Below are 15068 nucleotides of genomic sequence, written 5' to 3'. Positions count from 1 at the left end.
ATGGAAGCCGTCCAGCGCGCTTCCAACGGCTTGGATCTAATTAGTCATTCAAGATGTTTATTTTTAAACAAGGTACAGAGAAACACGATAATTTTAGGATGCCGGTTCAGGGAAGGGGTAGCGGGTGAAGGCGGGGAGGGGTGCTTCTCCCACGGAGGAGCTCTTCCCCAGGCGGATGGCGAGGTGGGGAGCGGGAAGCCCTCGCCGTGAGCGGGAAGCGATGCCCGCAGGCTGCTGTGGATGCGGCGATCCCCCGGCAAACCCTCTCCGCCGGCGCTCGCTCGCACTTCGCCCCTGCGGCGCGGGGAGCCGCGCCCTCGGGACCAGGCGGCTCCGGGAGCCATCGCTCCCGAGGCTCCCTCCGGGTGGCTGCAGGATCAGCTCCGCGCCTGCCCTGCCCTGCCGTGCCCGCTGCCCGCCCAGCCCCAGCTGCTTCAGGCGGGCTCGGGGGCTCAGCTGCGGCTTAGCCCAGGGTTCCTGTCCCCGTGTCCCCTCGGGGATCGCTCCCCACCTGTCCGCGGGCGCCGCCCGTGACGTCATGGAAACACCCCTTCTCCTCCTCCTCCTCCTCCTCCCCCTCGCCGGCCGGGCGGCGGCGGGGCGGGGCAGCGCGGGCTCCTCCCGCTGGCCGGCGCGGCCGTCAGTCGAGCGCGGCGGTCCCGCCGCCGGTCCCGCTCGTGGGTGTTCCCTGCCAGCCGGGGCGAGCGCTCACCCGGACCGGCCCTTTATGCTGGCTATCGCTCCTGCCAGCCTCCTTCCTTCCTCGCTCCTGCCTGCGGGGCGCCGCTGCCCGGGGGCTATGGCGGGAGCGCCCGGCCGGCCGTAGGTGTGGAGCTCAGGTGGGTGTCCGCCTTAAGGATGGGATGGGATGGGATGGGATGGGACGGGACGGGACGGGCTGGTGGGGGCGCAGCCCGGCGGGGCTGGCGGCGGGGGCCGCTCCCCTCGCTGGAGCGCTGCGGTGCGAGCCGGGGCTCCGCGGGACGGGGCGGGCCGGGGGCGGCAGCCGGCGAACTCGGCACGCGAGAAAAGTGTCGCTTTGGCGCCCGGCAAGCGCCTTTCACGCCCGACGGGCAGCGAGGGCGCCCGCGGCTGCTGCCGGTGCAGCGCCTTATCCCGCCGAGCTCCTCCAGCCTCCTCCTGCGGCATTCGGGGTCTCCGGTCGCGCTGTCACAGCCCCCGACGCTGTTCAGGAGCGACAGCCAACTTAAGACACCTTCTCTGCTCCGGGAGGGTGCTGCTGAGGGGTTTATTTTCCTGCCGGTGCGCTCCGTGTGGCACCGAGCCGGAGCGAATTCCAGGTGAGCCGGGACGCGCCGGGCAGCCGCTGCCCCGGGGATGGGCTGGAGCAGCTCTCCCCGCGGCTGCAGGCTCTGGGGGATCGCCCGGCAGCCGGCTGGCTGTGAAATCTGTGGAACTTCAGAAATCTTGGGCGTGTTTGCAAAGCCATCGATCTCTGCTCAGTCTGTGGTTCTCTGTGCTCATGTAAAATAAGGAAGAAAAAAATGCCACCATTATTATTATTATTATTATTTCTTGCCTCTATCTTAAATAGGTTAATTAAGTCCATCTTGTTTCTAGGTTGATTTAATTTCCATTTGAGGACCAATTAGGCAATATGAGCTTTTAAATACTCCATTATTTGAAAACTGTTTGGTGTAAAGTACTTCACAGTTCAGTGACAGTCAAGTACTCTTCATTGAGACTGTTTAGTTTTTACTAGGAGGATATCTAGAACAGCTGGAGAAGAGGACATTTAGTAAATGTAAGGTAATTTTCTGCCGTATGTTTTTGTCCTAGGCCTCTAATGATGGTAACTGTGTTTTTCTTTCTCTGTTTTCTTGAGAAGGGACAAAGGGAACAGTTGCTTCATCCCTTGACTTTCATCGATTAATCATAGAGTTCAGAGTGTTTCACTCATAAGAGTTCAGAGTGTTTCACTCTACTTAATTTCAACAGAGCTTGTAAGTCCGGTTTGGGTATTTAAAGCGTGTGTTTTCATGCACATTTTCTGTAAAGCCCTGGGTAGCGACAGTTTTAATTTTCGCGAGCTTTGTTTCTTTATTGTTTAAAATGCTTTTTAAAAGAAATCTTTAAATAATGCTCCCCAGTCTGCACTCCCAATAGATTTAAACTAGTTAATAGAATAATAGATTAACTAGTTTTCCATTGTGGCTCCTATCCATTTTCAAAGCAACAGCATTCACAAGCCTTGATTCTCTTTCTCTTTACTCTTATATTGCCTTCCCCGCACATTGCATTAGGCCCACTTATGTCATGTCTTTTATAATTTTGTATAGGATCTGGGTTTGCCTGCAGGAAAGGTGGGAGGGGGCTTTTAGGTGTTGGAGATGTTCTCTGTGTGTGCACTGAACAGTTGTGGTTGTGCTGAAATTATTAGTGTGTACACCAAGGACAGGAAATGATGGTAAGGCTCTGCTGGAGTCTGCCTGTTGCAACACTCTGTGTGTGGCTAGCTCATTCACTGTTGCAAATGTAAGTATGCTGTATTTTATACAAACCCTTATTTGGGTTTTTTAAGTAGATGTGTGTACATTGTTGTAAAGAATTGGCTTTTGTTCAGACCGCATCTATTATAAACAGATCCGTGTCAGCTTAATTCCCGTGTTTGTTGCATTCTCTAGATCTTGTTACATACTGAGGAGAAAATAGAGTCAAACGTGGCATTTCCCGGACCTAATGGTTTCTAATTGTAAAGCTGAGTCTTTGGTTCCTGCAAATGGTGCTCTTAGCTACCAAATGAGAAAAGCCTGTGTATAGAAAAGTTAATTCATATCTAAAGCACTAATATGTTTTAGATTTAAATTGGATTTGCTGCAAAGTGCATTTCAAAACTGTGCAGTGATGAACGAGGCAGCAGAATGAGTATCTTATTGTGCATGGGGTATTTTAGATGTCAGGAGCAGTGTACTATCTGTATCAGCATATTTTGATCTTGTTAAGTTTAATCTACTTCAGTACAGGTAAGATTTGACCTACCGAATTAGCAGAGTTTTGCTGGTAAAAGGCTATGGTATAGATACTGTGATGCACTGCTACTGAGGTAGCAAAGAAACTTCTAGGAGAATCTAATTGCTTTTTTCTGTATCAAGTTTCAGATAATAGGATGCAGATACACTGAGATCTGACAAACAACTCTCTGGACCGGGACTAATATGTTTCCAAATTTACCCTGCTCTGCTCTTTGAGATGCTGGATTTGCATGTCTGTCTTCTGCATTAGTGGTTATGTTCAAACATTATACTTTGGGGGGCAGACACTGTTTTTAGGCTCCTGCAGCTGTCACTTGTGCAACGTCCTTGAATACTGTGCCTTGAAATACATATTTCATTGCTTAAGTTTGTCATTTTTCTGAAGGACAAGGAGGCTTTGGTTATTGTAACATTCTGTCCTGTTGTGGGTGGGTACTTGTCTTTATTCTACTAACATAAATTGTATCTCTTCCATGTTAATTTCTAATTACCTTAGAGGGAGGTTTTCTGTCTGCCTTCAAGGTTGAGTGATGTGGGTGTTGATGCAAATGACTATAATAGCCTAGGTAAAGTTGTAGTCATGATAGCTAAGAAAAGCACAGCTCTGGGTCTGACCCTGGGTGGCAGGATATCTGTAACTCCTTCTTTCAATCTGTTTTAGCATGTTACTCGTGCAGAGTTCTTGAAGATGTTTGTGGCTTTCACATAGGGTATATGCTCAGAAATAGACTCTACTATATATGAAGTTAGGACATGAATGAACAGCACTGGGGTTTTGGAACTCTGTCAGCATGAAGCTCATGCGCATTGTTGCAAGTCACTTGAAACATTTAAAAATAAAGTTGAGGACAGCCTGAGCTGGGGAAGAAAATGAAAACTTGAACAGATTCTTTCTGATTTTCTGTGTTCAGCTGTTGCAACTGAGATAATTTTTAAATGATCAGAGCTGTTGTGGCTGCTGGGTTTGTTTGTTTGTTTGTTCGGGGGGGTTTTGTTTTGTTTTATTTTTTTCTAAAATACAAATTCAATGGCAAGTCTGGTACCTGCCTTGCTACTAAAAGCAGCGAGGACTCTAGGAATGCTAGCTGAAACTGGGAAATGTACTTGGCCATTGCGGCTCAGCTTCTACTGTCCTGCCTGTCTGGTGTGCCTGACTCAGTGCAAGCTCCTTAGGGTAGAAGTCACGTGTTGGTGTGAGGCACTGAGCGCAGCAGGGCCTAATCCTATTTCAGTGTCTGGGCACTCCATGATGTTAACCATGAAAGTAAAGAAATAGAGTTGAGCTGCTTTCAATCTGGCAGGTGCTGAGCAGTTTTTGCAATGTCTGTTTGCTATTTGCTAATGATTCTCAGTCTTTGAATGCAGGCTATTCTAGACATGCCCCTTGAATTGTGGAAAGTACGTACTGATAAGCAAGACTTGACAGGAATCCCTGTCATGTGCAACAGGAGGAACAAAGAGAGAGAACTGACTTTCACTGTTGTCTAAGCCCTAAGCTTAGGGAGTACATAGAGAGTTGCTATGTGCATCTAGCTCTTAGAGAAATCTCTAAACTAAATAATTGTACATCTGGCTGTGAGACAGACATCCTGACATAAAGATAGTGGCTGTCTAATAGCATCTGGTAAGTCACAGGAGAAAGGCTGCAGATAGGATGTTTTATGTGTCTCTGTTATTTGTCAATATTATAACTGCTTAGACTGAATGTGAAAACTTGTCCTTTGAAGTCATTGAAAAGTATACTAGGCAAGCTCTGCATTCCTTGTGCAGCCATGACGTGTGTGTGGTTTTAGACATCTGTGGTTTTAGATTTGTCATTTTCAAGTCCAGCTGTTAAACTACGAGTACCTGAACCAAACATTTCCTCTCTAGTCTTTAAATCATGGGGTTTGATACCTGAATCATATTTAGTTTGGCAAACACAGCTGCTGCCATGTCAACACTTAAATATTTCCTTCTGAACATTTTCTTTGGCAATTATATTAACAGGAGTGTGCAAACAAATCTCCCTTTCCTCTGCTTTCCAATGTAATGCATAGGCTGAGAATTAATGACATTTTTCTTTTGATTCATATTTACATATTAGCAATTTTTAAATTGAATCTTCAATTCAGAATCTTCAGATTCTGCCTCCATGCTAGTTGAACTTAATCCTGAAAAAAAATCATAGCAAAACCATGGTAGTACCTGGTGCTACAGTTGTCATGCAGCAGATGTGTGTAATTGTTGTACTTAGAACAAAGGCAATAACAATACAAAGCAGTAAAGGTGAGAAATTCATCCTTATTTGTGTTTCTGCATTTACTGTAGTGGTATCTATTGAATTTCAGTAGTGACTTTTTTATTATCATTAGGAAAAAAAAAAGTATTGGACCTTCTGGCCATTCTATGTATCCTTTGATTAATGTTTTCAGGGTAAAAATCTGAAATATTTCCCTCACTGAATGTAGTCATACTCTTCTCCTATACTTTTCTTAGTTGCAGCTAATTCTTTAATTATTGCTAATGATGATACTGCTGAATCTGTTATCACAACTGTAATCTCCTATCTCTTGTGCCAGTCAGGTCACTTTTAGGTCACTTCTCTCTTATCTGATGCCACTTACTCTCGCGATTCTGGAGGCTTTTCCTAGTCATAGTGAACACTTTTTTTACTGTTCCAATTTTAGTCTGTTCCACTTTCATATAGTTGTTGGTGAAAATGAATGAAGCTCCTGGTGTTCATGGTTCTGATAGGGAGCAGCTGCGTGGATATACTCCATTTGCCTCCCATGTACTCTCTGCCCAGAGAGTAGCTGAAACCCCTGGAGAGACAATTTCTGAACAGCCTGGCAATCAGGGAGAGAACCATGTGTGCTGGAGACTTTATCCTTCTCAGTGCACAAGCCCATCTGTGTCACTGTTAATTCTGCTTGGTACAGAAGGTCAAGCCCTGCCCTTCAAGTTTTCATGTGAGCAGGACAGGATATAGGTCTCTGGTACTACTTTCTTCCATCTTGCCAGTCACGTATGTTAAAAACATTTTGTTGCAATATCTCCCTCTTCTCCAAGATAATTGCTTTGTCAGCGTGCCTAGAAAAATAGCCTTGAGGAGGGATAGTTAGTTTATGCTCGTAGTTGCTAAAGTGAAATATGCAATTCTTATTTTTACAGGACTTTTTCTATCCTGTTTGCAGTGACAACGTGAGACTTTGAGACCAGTCTTGCTAAGTGTTTCTGTCAAAAAGGTTCTGGTGCTACTTCAGGCTGTGAGGCATAACCATGGCATCTGCCCTGAATATGATGTGGAATGCATCTTGCTCACACTGGCAGCTGAGACTACATTGGCTGTAACTGTGCTGCCAGAGAAGAAGTTTGTTTAACAGCCTGATAAAATACTGTGTTCTGAAGGAGGGTGAATGATTCTATCATTTTTCAATATCTCTTGCTTGTGGCAAATACGAGCGCTGAGATGCCCTACAAAGCTTTGACAGCATAAAATCTGAATTCAAGTGCAATTTGTGATGGGAGGAAGGGAGGAAGTTTCACTATGAACGTGATTCAGTCACTGACAGTCTCGTATACCTTAAAAAAGGAAACAGCAAGTGTCTGTTAATCTTCTGTGGTAGTGCTTGACTGATTTAAAATAACAATGTGTAAATCATCAGTAGCAGCAGCGATCCTGAAGACAGGCAAGCGATTATGTTCTGTGTGTTTGGGAGCAGATGAAGTGAGCTCCAAAGGAAGTGGGCTACTGAGTCTCTGCTAGTTCAAGATGACTGTGGTTAGGAGTTTGTGGTGGCTCTCTCACGTTCACTCCCTGATACCTTGCTGCTTGCCAAAGGAAGGCAGGCTGGTACTTGCTGAGAGATGCCTTTCCACAGTTTGGTAGCTGTGTGGGGTTTTCCCCTTTAATTGCATGTCTCTGTGTCTGTGCTGCATAGAGGCACGTGAGCTCTTAGTTCATGGGAACTCTGCAGCCATTTAGGTAGCAGGTCCATCTTTTTAGCAACGATTCACCACCTTCAGAGAAGGTAGGCCATCTAGAATGCATCAGGCTGTTTGGAGCTGACATTTTTTGCTGAAAGATTGAAGGCATTTGCTTGTTAAATAAGCAATATTGGAATAAAGGAACAAAAAAAAAATGAAAAGGCGTTAAGACTATGCCTGAAGAGAAGGCTTCTCCCTAACTTTTTTTTTTTTTTTTTTTTTTTTTCTAATAAGAGTAATTCATAGGGCTCTGTGGTCTACCTGGGAACTTGTCGGAACTCCATCTCACTTGCTGTTACTGTTAAATAGAGTTAGCTGAATTATTCAGAACAGCCATGTTCAGTTTCCTTATTTCCTTAAAAAAAAAAAGCATTCTGATAATGGCTTTGTCACTTATTAAGATGTGGGAGAGGACCAGAGACAATGGGCATAGAAGCAGGGGAGGTTCCATCTGAACATCAGGACGTTTTTCCTTCACTGAAAAGGAGGGTGGCTGAGCACTGGCACAGGTTGCCCAAAGAAGATGCAGTCTCCCTCCTTGGAGGTACTCAATAGCTTTCTGGATGTGATCCTGGATAACATGTTTCAGGTGATTCTGCTTGAGTTGGGGGTTGGATCAGATGCCCTCCAACTGGGAGGGGTCCCTTCCAACTTGAACCATTCTGTGATAATTTTAGAGGGTATTTTGAAGCTCCGTGTGGTGCAATTCTGCTCTTCAAAATCTTAGACGAACAAATTAATTTTTAAAAGCCAGCCAGAGTCTTGGTGTTTTTCCTGGTCTTGGCTGTGCCTTAAAGTCAATAAGCACCCTTGTGGTTGGGGTAGAGGTCATCCCTCATACAGCAGGGTGTATCCATTGTTGGAGTAGGCTTCCTGTGGAGGGTTGGTGATGTCTGAGACAATTTGAGTTTTGAAAAGAGCTAGAGCTACTGGGGTTTTCTAATTTGCTTGATACTGAAGTCAAGTAACAGCACTATGTGTATGAAGAGAGGACAATCTCTGCTAGATCTCGTCCTGTTACTGAACTCTAACAACCGTGTTAGGAAAAAGGAGTTAATATTTCTTGTTTGCTTTCTGATTAAGGTCAAACAATGGAAGGAAAACAGTTTAGGTGTTGGTCTGCAGGATTTTGTCATGTCTTGGCAAGAAAGATACTGATTTTTAATATGTGAATTCAGTAGGTGTGCTCTTACTAGTGTCAACAAGTACTATTTAGTGAATAGAATGATGGACAACAAAGATATATCATGGACCCTCATTTGCCTGCAACTGTGGTATCTGTACCACTTCTAGGCTGAGAAAGCAGCCAGCTGGGCTTAGATTCCAGGAAAATTTCTATGCCAAAAATATTGAGCCAAAGTATTATGATTGATTCTTGTCTTCCTTAACTGAATGGCACTGATATTGTTTTACTGAGTGACCTAACTAGGAAGTTAACAATTCATAGTTCTTACACTACTGCCACAGCTGCTGAAATTCAGGAAGTATAAAACACATTCATTCTTTCCTGTTGTTTAAAAAGGAAAATAAAAAGGTATATCAGTGAGTTCACTCGCAGATTTCTTGCTGTCTTTCAAATCCACCAGTTTGAACTGTGAGACATTGAACCAGAAGCACTCATAATTATAACTTTATAAACCTTATGAAACTAAGGCTCACTTATTAAATATCTCCCAGTGCTTAGAGAGTATCAAGTTGTTGAGGAAGGAGAACTTGCTGAGGGAGGGAAGTGCTACTGTGGATAAAGTAAGTTCTTGCCTTTTAGCTGATAGCCAGTTTGTTTTGTTGAAACAAGCTTTTCTAACATTCTATTTCTTAGAACAAGAATACAATTGCTTTGCTGAAATCATGTTTTTTTACTCACTGAATAAATATGGAACCTCAGATTCAGAGATAAGACATTAGAATTTTCCACAGGATGGCTGAATCATAGTCTTCTTTCGACACATGGACACAATTGTACAGCTTATTTTCCTGTGTGTAATACTGTGTTGTACTTTACTACTTGAAGTTCAGCGGGATCAACGCTTGCACTTGAAAATCAACAGCAGAGCCATTGCCAGGATAACACTTTCACTGATGACACTGGCTGTTTGTTTGCTTGTTTTTGAAAGAAAAAAAAGGAAGTAATGTTGGCCTTTGACAAAATGGCATATTTGATAAGTGTGGTTTATAAATTCTTCTTTTTTTCCTTTATTGCCAGAACACTTAAGTATACAATATCACTTCCTCCTGCCATGTCATGTGTGTGCAATTGTTGGTGTACTGAATATCCCTTGCAGATAAAATTACATTTTAAAAGATCAGGTTTCAAGTAATGGGACACCATTGAGCATTTTTAAATGCATGCAAGTAATTGTTTCCATGAGAAAAGTTTAATAATCTGCTTTTAGTCCTAGTTGATTACTTTGATAAGCTGAGTAGGGAAAATGCAACTTCCCATTTATTTCTGGCTGTAGTGTCAGCCACCTCTGTTTTTAAAGAAGTGGATTTCTTCATCTCGTAGTAATTTGGTGCTAGAACAGTGGCTGTATCTCAGTGACACCAAGTGACTGTTCTCACTTTGGGAGATAACAGCTTCCTATTTGAAGAGGCTTGGGAAATCTTGGTTTCTGGGGCACAGCTCAGCGTTTGAAAACATTGGTGTTTTCCTAACCGTGGATGCCATTTCAGTCCTGGCATTCCAGACATGACAGGTCACATCGAACTACCAAACACTCCTTGTCAAGTGAGTTTGTATTATTTACTTTAATATGACTAGAATGCATGGTTAGCATAAACACACCCTTCTGTTCAGTGCAGGATGAGAGTTGTTTGCTCAAATTTAAATAGTGGTTCAGTCTCCAGAGGCCTTCTACAAAAGGATCATCTTTCCTTGCTGTTTAGTGAATTTTATGTTCTGAGCTAAAAAGAAAATAAGTTTGTCTCTTGACCGTTAGAAAGATGTGATGCCTTTCTCACTGTGGCCTGTCTCCCAGCACTCACATCTTGCAGAACTAGAATTCTTGAGGGATTTTCTTTCTTAATATCATTACTCAACACTCTGCAAGTGCATTGCTTCTTGATCTACCTTGTGATGTCTTAAGAAGAGAAATGGTATAGGCTGTGCATTTGTTGTACATAAATTTATTGATAAAATCATGTCTTACATTAGCCCAGCATAATGCACTTAAAGCTGAGAGGAATGGTGGTATTCAGTAATGAAACTAGGAATGAAGGGCAGGGAAACAGGATTTTCTGTTTTTTCTTAAATATTAATGTACAAAACTTAAATCTTCTCTTTTGATTCTGGTTTGCCAACTGCTTTTTTATTTCCTTGTGGGTTTTTTTGGCCCTTGAAAATCATGAGGGTGTTTTCAGTAAATACAGCCAAGTCATCTTAAGAAGCTGTTTTGCCCAGTCTTTGAATGCCACTGACACATTTGCATGCAAAAATGCTTTGTGAAATGGAGGAGGAGTGCAAAAAAAATTGCAAGGCATAGATGGGTTAGATTTGTGCTTGGATTGACTTTGAAGAAGGGAATTGTTCTATAATCTCCTACTTCCTCCTTGCATTGAGATTCTGAAGTGCTTGCTTCTCTGTGTCTGGGGAGTGCAGTTGTCTTTGGAAAGGCAAGGACAGGCAAACCATTGACATCAAATCAAGAAGAAAATATGCATAACTTTCATTGTCAGAATTGATGTAATTGAAGCCACCTATTACTGGTAGCCTAAACATAGGTTCTAAAACATACCGTTTCCTTGATCTGCCACTTAAAAAAATTATATTCCTTAAAAAAACCCCATAAAGACGCACAAAAACTTTGCACAGAAGAAATACATGTAGGTGAGTAAAGATGGAGTAATTTCTTTTTATTAATGGAAACCTAAGACAATAAGTCAAGGTCAGTTTTCATCCCAGATTAAATCAGTGATAATAACATTGGCAAGTGATGTATAAAGACTTCCTTGCTGAAGGTGGCTGTACTGGCACATAATACAACTGGAAGAGAGTTCCTGGATTCTCATGTTCAGTATTTGTTGCAGTCAATGCATTTGTATATTCCCTTTTGTGAAGTTCCTAAGCATCCTAAAATAGTCAAAGCTTGTCTCATTAATAAATTATTTCAAAGCTTACGTGTTTCGACTAAAACTTTATTCCAGGATTCTGGCTAAAACCAGCTTGTATGTCCAGTTGGATAAAATTGGTATTTTCTCTTGGTATTCATGAGAGCATTTGCACCCTTTGTAAAGCAGTTTTCTCTCTGTTTGTGTAGGGGAGACTCTTTCCCCCAGTCAGTTTAGGAGACTTGCATTTAGACTTGAAGAGATGCAGAGAATCTTGTGATATGGCTGATTAGATATGCTCATGGTACTCATTTCAGAACAATATTATGCTGTCAATCGTCCTTGCATAAACTTACATATATCTCACCTGTGTCTTAGGTGCTATTTTTAAATTTTCTGACCGGATTAGATATTGGCAGTGCCTTTTTTTGATGTTTACCTACACGGTTCTGTAGGAAATGCCTTGATTTATGTAATGGGTAGCTCTTTTCTCTTTTCGTACCTTCATTAATTTGGTAATGAGTTGGTCAGACAAGGATTCCATGCAAGTGAGTGCCTTCCTCTCCTTGGTCACTTCCCACTGTCTCAGCAGAACTTGTGCTTGGCTTAGTCCTTGGACCCTGACCTTGCCTCCAGGGCTGACAAACTGCATTCCCTGTCACTGCTTCTGTTCATGTGGCTCCTCTCACCTGGTGTCCTAGTTGTTCAGTGCATCAGATGTGCCTCTATACCTTTTGTCAGCAGGAACTTTTAGTAGACACCCCAATTCCCCTGCCAGTAGTAGGACTAATAAATAAAACTACCTCCAAGATAATTCTTGGCAACTTCTTCTGGTGATCCATGTCGAGCCTGATAATTTTTTATTGTCTGTGGCCAGTCAGTCACTTTGCAATTCTTCTACCAAATAAGATCCTTGCCAACTTTTTTTAAAAACTGTTGTCAGCTGTTGCAGCTTTTGCAGCTGTTGTCGAGTCCAGATGTGATCTAAGATTTCTCCTGCCTGTTTTTAACTTTCTGTAAAAAGTTCCTCTGTTACTATTGACTGCAAGGTACTGATTGTAGTAGAGCTGATGTCTTTTTACTTTTCTCCCATCAGGTTCAACTCTAAAGCCACGTATTCTGTTTGTTGTCCTGGCATCAGAGGATATCTCCAACTGGGCTTTTTTGTCTGCTTTAGAAATATAGATTGTAGGTTTTAAATTATTTCATTGGCTCAAGGTGAAGTAGACACAAAAGCTTGAGAATACATCAAAGTTTTATTTGCAACTCTATGCACAATTTATCTGCCTTTTTTCAGAAATCTGTAGGGTTTCATCTGTTTTTTTTTAAAACGTGCTCAAGATGTTACTTTTAATTTCATGCTGGTTTTGGTAGTTTCCAGGTCTGTTTCATAGTCAATATCCTATATTTTTCTTTACTAAGAAATCTTCTCTTCCAGGTTACTACTTCATATAGTTTCTATGAGGTGTTGAAGAATTTAGTTTCTAATACCTTTTAAATAATTTTTTGAAGTTATTCCTTTATTCCTGTATTTTAACATCTGAGGTGCAACTTCTTTAATCAACTTGTTCTCTACCTTTTGGGAGCTGTGGTGAAGTGCTTATCTCGTTGGGGCTGTTTCATCTTTCAGGTTGTCGGCTGCATGCTGCATCCCATGAGGTGTTTCCAGATTTGTTTATGCACATTTAATGAAGCAGCAACTCAGCATTTTCAGTTTAGAGAGTCTGAACTCCTCAATCTACATGACTACTTTAAACTTCATGTGAGTCATAAGTTAATCTCTTGTAATGCTCAAATCACTGGGATATTTTTCATTCTAATAAAATAAAGTCTGTAGCAATGCTGGTTTCTTTGAATCTACTGCAGACTCTGAGCAAGGCTGTCCTTTTTAAGGGTGGTTGGTTTTGGTTTGGTGTTTTTTATTTTTGTTTTCACTCAGTCAGTTTCTGTAAGTTCTTTTGCAATGGTGCATTTGGGGTGTTTTGTTTTTTTTTAAATCTGTCACAATATTAAGTGGTGTATATTTGAACACCCCCTACCTGTATGGGCTTTTTTTGGAATAGTATATGCATTTCGTTGTGTTCTAGCCACTAAGATGCTGTTGTCCCTATGATATTTAATCTTGCATTTAATTCAGGTGCATTAGTTTTGTACAGGAGGCCTCTTTTTTTGTAAGTACACAAATGCTTTAGAGTGTTTTATCTCGTCATGCCTGTTTACCCAGGCAGACTGCTTGTCTGCCTGAACCCTGTTCTAATCTGTGCTAGGACTTTCAGCCCTTTATCAAACAATCAGAGATAAGAGTCCTTCTTGGTCACATTCTCATTTTCCTTCACTTGTGCATCGAGGTTGGATGTGGAGGTTGTGTGGGTGCCCAACAACTCTCACTTCTCATTTTCATCTGTAACTCCTCCCTGGGTGTGTCACCTCACCCTTCATGGTCAGTGTCCTTGTCTCATAACTGAGAGTCCTTGAGCAGGAGAGCCCTGCTGAGTGACTCTGAAATGCTGAAATGTTTCACCCATCTTTCTCTCTGCTCATTATTTTAATGCCTCTTTATCAAGTCTCTTGAGATATGGCTGGATCAATTGTTTGAAGTCCTGCCATAAAGATAATCTCTAGAGTCTGTCCCCCCTCCTTAAGTAACCTTGTACACCCAGATAGAATATAGCTTTGAATCAGCAGGGAAATACATAAAGAGCAAGGGAGAAGGGGAAAGCCAATATATGTGAAACTGTTCACTTAAATACTTAAATGTGATTTTTTATAATTTATGAACATAGAAAACACCTCATGTTGCGTTTAGGTGAGTATAAGTAATTAACTGAAAATTATTATATGTCATTTTCTTTCAGTCACAAATACAGTAGTAGCTGTTGCCAAGGTTTATTGCTATTGCTACAGCTAAGGCAAATTTGCAGGTCATCAGATGCAGAGGAAAACATCTGGTCATCTGGTAAATAAATAGATTCTGAAATTTGTCAACATCTTGACTGGTCACATATGTTAGGTTTTTTTTTTCTTTCTTTTTTGTTCAAGAAAATGTCTCTGGATAAACTTACTGTGATTAGTTTGAAGCTTCTGCAGGATGGTATTTATTTATTCTGGCGGATGTTATATATTTACTCTGATGGATCTTGTTGTTTCAACATAATTGCTTTTGAATTAATGCTTTCATGACAGTTTTGTGAATATTTAGGCCACAATTGTCCTGACCTGAGGCTGATAATACCTTTTTTTTTTTTGGTGGCTTTTTTTTATGTGCACGTGACTCTTAAGAGGGGAAGGAGTTACACTGTAGATGTTCCAGTTTCGGATAGGAGAGCAAAATCTCTTCAATATTACAGATGATGAGAAAAGAAATTACCTTTTTGCAGTATCTTTTCTGTCCTGCTAATCCCCAGATCCAGATTTAGAAGCATTGTGTGTCTGTCCACCGTAGCTGCATGCTTTCTTTCCGGTCTGATGCTGCAGTTGCGTTGGCTGATCTCCTCTGTTCCTCCCTCCTTTCGCTTGCGTGGCTTTGTCGCCTTTTTTTTCTTAAAAGGCAGCGTGTGGTGTGTCCCTGCTCACCGCACCTCACATGGTGGTTTCAGGTGTGGGGAGAGGCTGTTTGGTGCTCAGGACTTGCGCAGCCCTGGCTGCCAGGCTGCCTGCCCTGCCTCTGTCTGGTTGCTGCTGCCTGAGAGCGGAACAGCTCAGCTCGGACGAGCCCCATGGAGTTCTGGGGCACTGAACTCTGATTCATGGCAGCTAACACAGAGCTGCTCTAAGACTATATTTATCCACAGCACATGTGTGATGTTTTGTACACTTTGGGATTTTTTTAACCTTCATTTGTTCCAAATAGTCTGTTGTGATAGGCAGAGTTCTAAAATAAAAACGTGTTCTCTAAAAGTAGCCAGATCTAGTATACAAAGTGCCTTCAGTACTTCCCCCCCCCCCCCCCCCCCCCCCCGTTTTTGATGCTATTTATCCACACTTTGATTTGTTACTTCAGGAGGAAGAATCTTAGTGCCATGATTCTGTGCTTTTCCAGAGGTTGGTAAATGAAGTCTG

The 15068-nt window shown here is 42.3% G+C and overlaps 1 protein-coding gene across 5 annotated transcripts in view; it reads left to right on the top strand.

Annotated features, from left to right (window-relative positions):
* The first annotated feature begins 603 nt into the window (after nucleotides 1-603).
* The window catches only part of OSBPL3 (oxysterol binding protein like 3), an 85199-nt gene continuing 70734 nt past the window's right edge, over nucleotides 604-15068 (top strand). For 3 of the 5 annotated variants that reach the window (XM_038126783.1, XM_038126784.1, XM_038126781.1), the window contains exon 1: nucleotides 604-839. The gene's annotated coding sequence lies outside the window, so the exon portion shown is untranslated. Of the gene's footprint in view, nucleotides 840-12639; nucleotides 12772-15068 lie in introns of all 5 variants that reach the window. The other 2 variants (XM_038126782.1, XM_038126785.1) reach the window with 2 other exon arrangements.

The sequence above is a fragment of the Motacilla alba genome, chromosome 2 (assembly GCF_015832195.1).
Source record: "Motacilla alba alba isolate MOTALB_02 chromosome 2, Motacilla_alba_V1.0_pri, whole genome shotgun sequence".
Taxonomy (NCBI): Eukaryota; Metazoa; Chordata; class Aves; order Passeriformes; family Motacillidae; genus Motacilla; species Motacilla alba.
This window is presented reverse-complemented; position numbering and strand designations above follow the sequence as displayed.